At 46.5% G+C, this 6699-nt stretch overlaps 1 long non-coding RNA gene across 1 annotated transcript; it reads right to left on the bottom strand.

Moving 5' to 3' along the window:
- Nucleotides 1-4163: 4163 nt before the first annotated feature.
- On the bottom strand, nt 4164-6647 carry LOC132512645 (uncharacterized). The gene is made up of 3 exons (XR_009538251.1): nt 6386-6647; nt 5808-5900; nt 4164-4812 (listed from the first exon to the last, which is right to left on the bottom strand). It is a non-coding gene; the product is annotated as an uncharacterized LOC132512645 (long non-coding RNA).
- Nucleotides 6648-6699: the final 52 nt, after the last annotated feature.

Raw genomic sequence — 6699 nt, 5'->3', positions numbered from 1 at the left:
TGCAATCTCTGTATATACAGCAGGAGGATGCAATTCTGTTTGGATGAAGCAAGGGGGGGAGTTCTTTGTGGTGTGCACTGTGAATGAATAATACCCACCATCAACTGGGCTTCAGCCCATCGGCACTGGGGTCTGGCTGTGAATATAGAAGAATCCACTTTCCCAACCACTGCTTATGAGCATTTCCCAAAGCTATTCCATTCTGTATTATTGTTTGCATCAAAGAGAAATCAAAGGCATCAGTTCTGGCCCTGATTCCTGAACTGATTGAGGCATTTATGAGGATGGTTTGCAGGGGATTTCTTTGATGTTTTCAGAAATCCTAAATAATTTCTCCCTCTTTTGAATGACACTTGACTTTCAAGTAAAGGATATGCCTGCATGTGAAATGTCAGCTCTGTCTAATAATAACCGGCTTAATGTGCCACTAAATCACTAGCAGCATTTGTCACCATCTTTAGAGAATGAAGCTCTTTCCTCTGCCCCAGAGCCTGGCTACAGGATCTGGCTGGAACAGGGCAGAGGCGCTACAAACAAACGGATTGCTCCGTAAGGAAATTACACTCTACAATGTAAACTCGCTATCTCACCTTCTGCCAACACGTAGCATTTGCGATATGTGACATGAGTACAGCGAGGGAGTGAATAGGCTATTAACAAAGACTTTCAAGAAAGGGACTCCTCTGGGTTTCACAGGGAGCCATGAATACGAAAACATAAAGGAATGGAAGGCAAAGATAAGGAGTTTACATGGGGGTCTATGCATTACTGTGGAGATATTATCGGTTCCCAGCAGCCAGACTTAGTTTTTAGCTATCGGTCTCTAAGCCAGATCCAGGCATCTTCTCCAGTCCGAGAGGGTGGACTCCCTGCACACTCTTGATTGATTGATTGATTGATTGATTGATTTCATGTGATGCTTTTTGTGTGAGTGCAAAGATAGTAGATCTCTATCTGAAAGGTAATGTTATCCCTGGGATTTCAACACGCGTTGAGTTAAAAGTACAAAGCAGAAAGACCCCATATGTGTGCGTTATATATTTATTTGCCCAAAACTCCATGGTTCTCAGGGGGCTCTGATTATGTCAAGGACATAGTAACATTTAATATTCAGTGAATACAAAAAGAGGGCATGCACTCCTCCTTGTGTGAGCTTAAGCACAGCTCTAGAAACACAATCCGATTTCTTCAGATGGGATCTTTTCCCCAGGTTATGAAGGGCTACGGTTAAAGCAACTTCTAATGCTCAAGGTTGAAATGCGTATGATCCTGTATGTCTGTGCAGGCTTTTGTTCTTTGCATCTTGTATATCTTGCACTTCTTCCAAAACAGAAACTGGGTTATAAACAGAATATTGCACTTAATGGCAGCAGCGACAAAGGGAGCAGGGGACCCCTGTGTCTATAAGCTACCTCCTGGGTGGGCAGAAAGGACTAGTTTTCGGTAGAAGACACACACAACAAATCATGTTCTACGTTGAACAGCTCTTTTAAATTGATTGGTTTTTTGTTTTTTTGGCCGCGCCGTGTGGCATGCAGGATCCTAGTTTCCCGACCAGGGATCGAAGCCATGCCCCTGCACTGGGAGCGCAGTCTCAACCACTGGAGCACCGGGGGCTCCCTGGACAGCTCTCTTTCTTGTCATCTCACACCGCGACTTAACTATTGAGTCAGACTCTTAGGCAGTTTTCTCTCTGGCACAGAACTGGAGGAAGCTGGCTCAGCTTTCTTTATGCTCCTGGGAGGCTCAGCAGAGTGCCTTCCACAGAGGCTCCGAATGAACAGCTGCGACTGACTCTAAGACTCGGGATGGGCAGTGTGGTACCTGGAGGAGATCTCACCAGATCAGCTATGTGAATGGGAGCAAAGCCAACTCATCTTTCTGGGCCTCTATTTCCTCATCTGTAAAAAGAAGGGGCTGGACTCAGTGATTGCTAAGGTCACTTCCAGCTTTGTAAATTCTGTGCTTTTAAAATATACTTGGACCCTGAAAGAAGATCATCTTCTTGGGTTTCGGACAAAAGAGCCCAGGTTGTATTTGTGCTTCACCTGCCACTACATCCTGACTTGCTGCTCTAATGAATCCGAGTTTGTTCTTCAGTGACATGGCTCAGCTCCAGGACCCCTTGGTGTGATTCTAACACTGTATAGATATTGATTTTTCTTGCAGGATAGTGGCTATGGGAACCACCAAACTACTAAATCTCTCCCGTTCTCATAAGGATGCTTTCACAGGTATCCTTCCACTCCTTTTCGTTGATATTTAACTCAGTCCAGGGCTAATTCGAAGACAGCATTACTAGCTCTGTGGCTGACACCTGGCACCATCTCCGGTTGTCAGTCAAACACTGCAGCAGAGAGAGGTTGGTCCAAAAGGGGCTTTTGAAGACTTTGACCTGGTCACTGCCATGTTGTTCTCCATCACCTCCTGCATCAAAGCTTAGAATTCCTTACTGTGAACAGTGACAGTAGTTACTCAAATAGGATAGGCTTCCTTCCGTATTTGGTTTGTTTGTGCCTGTAGCAGCTGACTTTTCACCTCATGGCATTGATTGCTGTTGTCATAGCAAGACCACAGATGTCACCCTCAACATACACGTACGTAGTGAGCAGCCGTACTAAAATACCCATTTGATTCTTGCTTTCTCATTTTAGACGTTTACCCGCAGTGAGCGCTCCAGTGAGCTGACGGAAGGTACAACATGTCAAGCAGACTATGATAGCCATTAACTTCCCAATACGGTTTACACAGGGGCTTTCATTTACAGTGGTTCTTGGGCGCTCACCTTGTTACATCAGTGAAAATACACACTACAAAATGAGTGGGGACTTTGATGTCAATAAAGAATTCTCTATCCAGAACCGTAATACCTTGTTCATTACCTTTCCATGGTGACCCCAGAGTAGAGGGGGTAATTTAATGAGATCGTTAATATTTCTACAAAACCAGCAATCTGCTAAATTCTCTTTTGGTAGGCACGTTTGCAGAACTAACATAAGTGACTGTTCCGCACGAAGCATTATCTTTTCTTGTACAACACTGAAAGCCTACATGCTGCTTGACAAATTTGAATTTTAAAAAGTAAGAATGATTGGCATGTGGTAACTTACACAGAAATATAAAGTGGTACAAGAAAATTGCCCATTTCTTTTAGATCTACATTTTATATTTTTTTTTTCTTTTAAGAAGTGATAAGACATGTAATTTCCATCAGCTTCAACCAGTTATGTATGAAAGAGGCTGCAAGTTCAGCCCTGTAGCGGAAAAGCAAATCATGGGGAGAACTGACATACCGCAGACGCCTCCCAGCTGCCTTCCATTCCGGTCCTGGAGATGGTTGGTTACTTTAGGCCAAGATTCAAATCCAAGGACTGAGATACCGCATGTCTTGAAAACAGCTTAGCTCACCCTCGGCTCCCGACCCAACCAGCTCCAGTGTCTTACTCATTAAATGTCTTTCCAGGTCCATCAAGTGCAAGGAGAAAAAGGAAGCAGATAGAGAGGTACAATAGAGTTTACAGAGGAAGCCTTCTCTTGACACATGGGATGCTCCAAAAAATTGGGCGTAAAGCAATTATTGCCTATTAATTCTTTTATTTAGTCAGCAGCATTTATTGATATACCATCGCAAAGCAGCCAGCTCTGCGGACACGCCGAGTTAACACTTCTTCACTGATTTTTGTTATCATTTTGAAGATAATTGGGGGCCTCAGCTCATAACCCAGATCCTGACGTTTCGGGGATAGGAACGTTCTGTCAGTGTGCAGTCTGTCTGACTTTCATTAAACATGAATAACTGACTCCTTGCTCTAATACACGTATAAAAATGTATCTATTGACAAGACCATATTTTTTTTTTTTAGAATTTACATTGACTTCTTTTCTGGTCCACTCATCCCCTTACTTAAGGTTTAAACAGTCTAGTTGGGACTGCTGCATGGAAACATAAACAAAGATTTCTTTTTTAAAAAGTGAAAGTGAAATAAAAATAAAAAAGTGAAAGTGGTCCTTTGCCCCTAAGGGCAGCTGTTTGAGCTATGGAAAGAAGGTTTTGGTCTTGACAATCACGGGACTAAGAACAAAGATATTCCGACAGGCGAGTTATCTCATGACAGCATTTATTGCGTCAACTAAGCCAGCAATGAGGCTCTTTGATTCAGCATTTATTTGGGGCAGGGCAGCAGTGGTGCTAAGCTCTAGGAGGGCAAGAACACGGGTTTATCTTGTTCGTCGCTGGGATTCACAGCACGTAGCGCATAGAGAATTAATAAAAAACGATCGAATGCGTGAATGTTGTTGATTTTACAGATGAGGAAACAAAGGACTCTGAAGGTCATTTGGGTATTAAGAAGTGGACCTGGAGATCAAGGTCTGGTTAGACCCCGAGGCCTGTGCCCTTTTTCACATGACAAATTAGATACCCACAGATTGGTGACTTTCCAGACTTCCTGCCTCTGTTTCTGGGTTGCAAATCACATCCTTTCCTGGGTAACAGAGGTGATGGGAGAGGTGGTGAGTGGTATCTTGATAGAGCAGACATCTATGAATACCATCAAAGCCCCATGTGAGGTCACCCTAGAAGGCTCTTACTTTGACTTCTGTCTTTTTAACCTGGATCTGCCACCTTCAAGGTACTGAATATATTCCAGATTGTGCTACAGACCAGACGCAGATAACCTGCAGGCTGGTAAGTAGAGGCGCCGAGCCGAAGCCTGTGGCAGTAAGTCCTTCACACAGCTGATCGTCTTCACCCCCTGTGAAGTCCCCTCTGCTCACAACTGATGTGGCTGAAAACATAGCAAGCTTCTGTATCTGTGGTGGGTGGAGAAAGATCTTTAACTATAAACCAGAATACAGGTATTAACAGGAGAGCTTTAACACCCACAGTTACACTTGGAGTTACGGGGTGTTAATGAGCCAGATAAACCGAGGAAGGCGTTTTTTCCCCTCCTGGGCTGCCCGGGTTCGCTGTGGGGGTAGAACAACTGAAACCTCAAGTTGTGAGACCATGAATCAGGGGGGTTTCCTGTATTATGAATGATGTCATCTAATAAGATGAGAGACTTTCAGTGAAATGCAGGAACATTCAGGGTAATGTGTTTGCAGCAAGCAGGATCCTGAATTTATGGCAGAGGGGAGTGTGTGAGTTGACCAAAGTGGAGAATGATGAGAAGTAACTAAATTATGTATGACAGTCTTTACAGAGCAGAGGAAGGAAGAAAGCTTAACGATGTTGTGCTTGAAGCACCAGCAGCAACTGGTGACGTATAGGTTGGAGGTTGGTAAGAAGAGAAACGGATCTATGAAGGCTCAAAGATTATACATGAGTGTGACCCGGACCCAGCAGTGGATTTGGGAGGGGGAGGGGAACCAGGGGCTCAGCATATAATAAACTTTAGTGGCAACGAGACAGCCAAGTCAGGTTAACTTGACATTAAAAATCACCATCTTAATCTATGTAGCTCTTTCCAGCCTGAGTCTTATCAAGGCAAAAAAAAGAAAAGAAAAGAAAAGAAAACATCTATAGTTAATGATGAGGAATTTTTCCGCTTTGCTTTCCCGGCATCCACTGAAGGCAGTACATAATTTAACTATTGGATCTACAGTATGGGCCATGGAGATGAAGAATGATGTGCGTGCTGTAGTGAGAGATTAGACAGAACCAACTGTTTATCCTGATCACCCTTCCTCTGTTAGGCTAAAGGAATACAGTTAACAAGCTTTTGTTTGGATTCGAGGCTCAGATCTGGAATGTGCTGATCGGAACTCAGGATTGCTACAGTAGCCATTATTTACGGAGTCCTGACGGTATCCTCAAGCCCCACGTGTGAAACAGAAAGGGGTCCATTCCTCATTCTCTGCCGTGTAACCAATGTTCCAGCGACTGCGGGCCTAGACGTCTGAAGAGAATAAGAAAGTTCAAGAAAATCAGATTTCGTTCCTTGGAGCAGCTGCCTTCAGAAATGTCACCCCAGGTCTTCCCTATTGACCTGCACCCAGTTTCTCGGATCTTTCTAACAATCGTTAACGAAATATGCACAATTGTATAGCCGGCAAGCGTTACGGGGAGCACCAGGAAGGCGTGTGCACAGTGGTGGGGCTGGGAAGGGGGAACAGGCTTCCGTTCAGCACGCGCCTCAGGCTCTTCCCCACGCCTGGCGTAGGAAACGAAGCCGGCCAAGCCCAGCGCTTATGCAAATGCAGCTTCGAGGCGTTTGTGCCTCGAGGGCAGCGCCTCCCCGCCCGACCCGGCTCGCTGCCTGCCAACAAACCCCTCCCGCGAGGAACGGTGAAGCTGCTCCGGCGACGTCGCAGGCCCGCTCCAGGGGCCCAAACCGCTTCCCCTCAGTCCTGCCCCGAAGAGTGAGGGGGAAAAACCCCAAACCCTCGCCAGCAACCGCTGAAACGACCCTCAGATCCCGAGATCTGAAACTGCAGCGGTTTCGAAGAAGTCGGAGGCCTGGGCGCGGCCACCAGCCGTGCCGTCCGAGGACCCGGGGCGGCGGGGCGACCGTGCAGGTGCCGGCCCAGCGGCCTCGGCGCTCGTTCGCGGGCGCCAGATGGAAGCCAAGGGCGAAACCCAAGCGCCGCTACGGCACAGGGGGCGGGCGGCCCGCGCGCGGCCGCTCGTGCGCCAGCCCGGAAGGTCGCCGGCCGGCCGGGACGAGGAAGCGCTGGCGACCTGGGCGTGGAGACCCG

The sequence above is a fragment of the Lagenorhynchus albirostris genome, chromosome 21, assembly GCF_949774975.1.
Source record: "Lagenorhynchus albirostris chromosome 21, mLagAlb1.1, whole genome shotgun sequence".
Lineage (NCBI taxonomy): Eukaryota > Metazoa > Chordata > Mammalia > Artiodactyla > Delphinidae > Lagenorhynchus > Lagenorhynchus albirostris.
The sequence above is the reverse complement of the archived record's forward strand: the minus strand, read 5'-3'. Positions and strand labels throughout refer to the sequence as shown.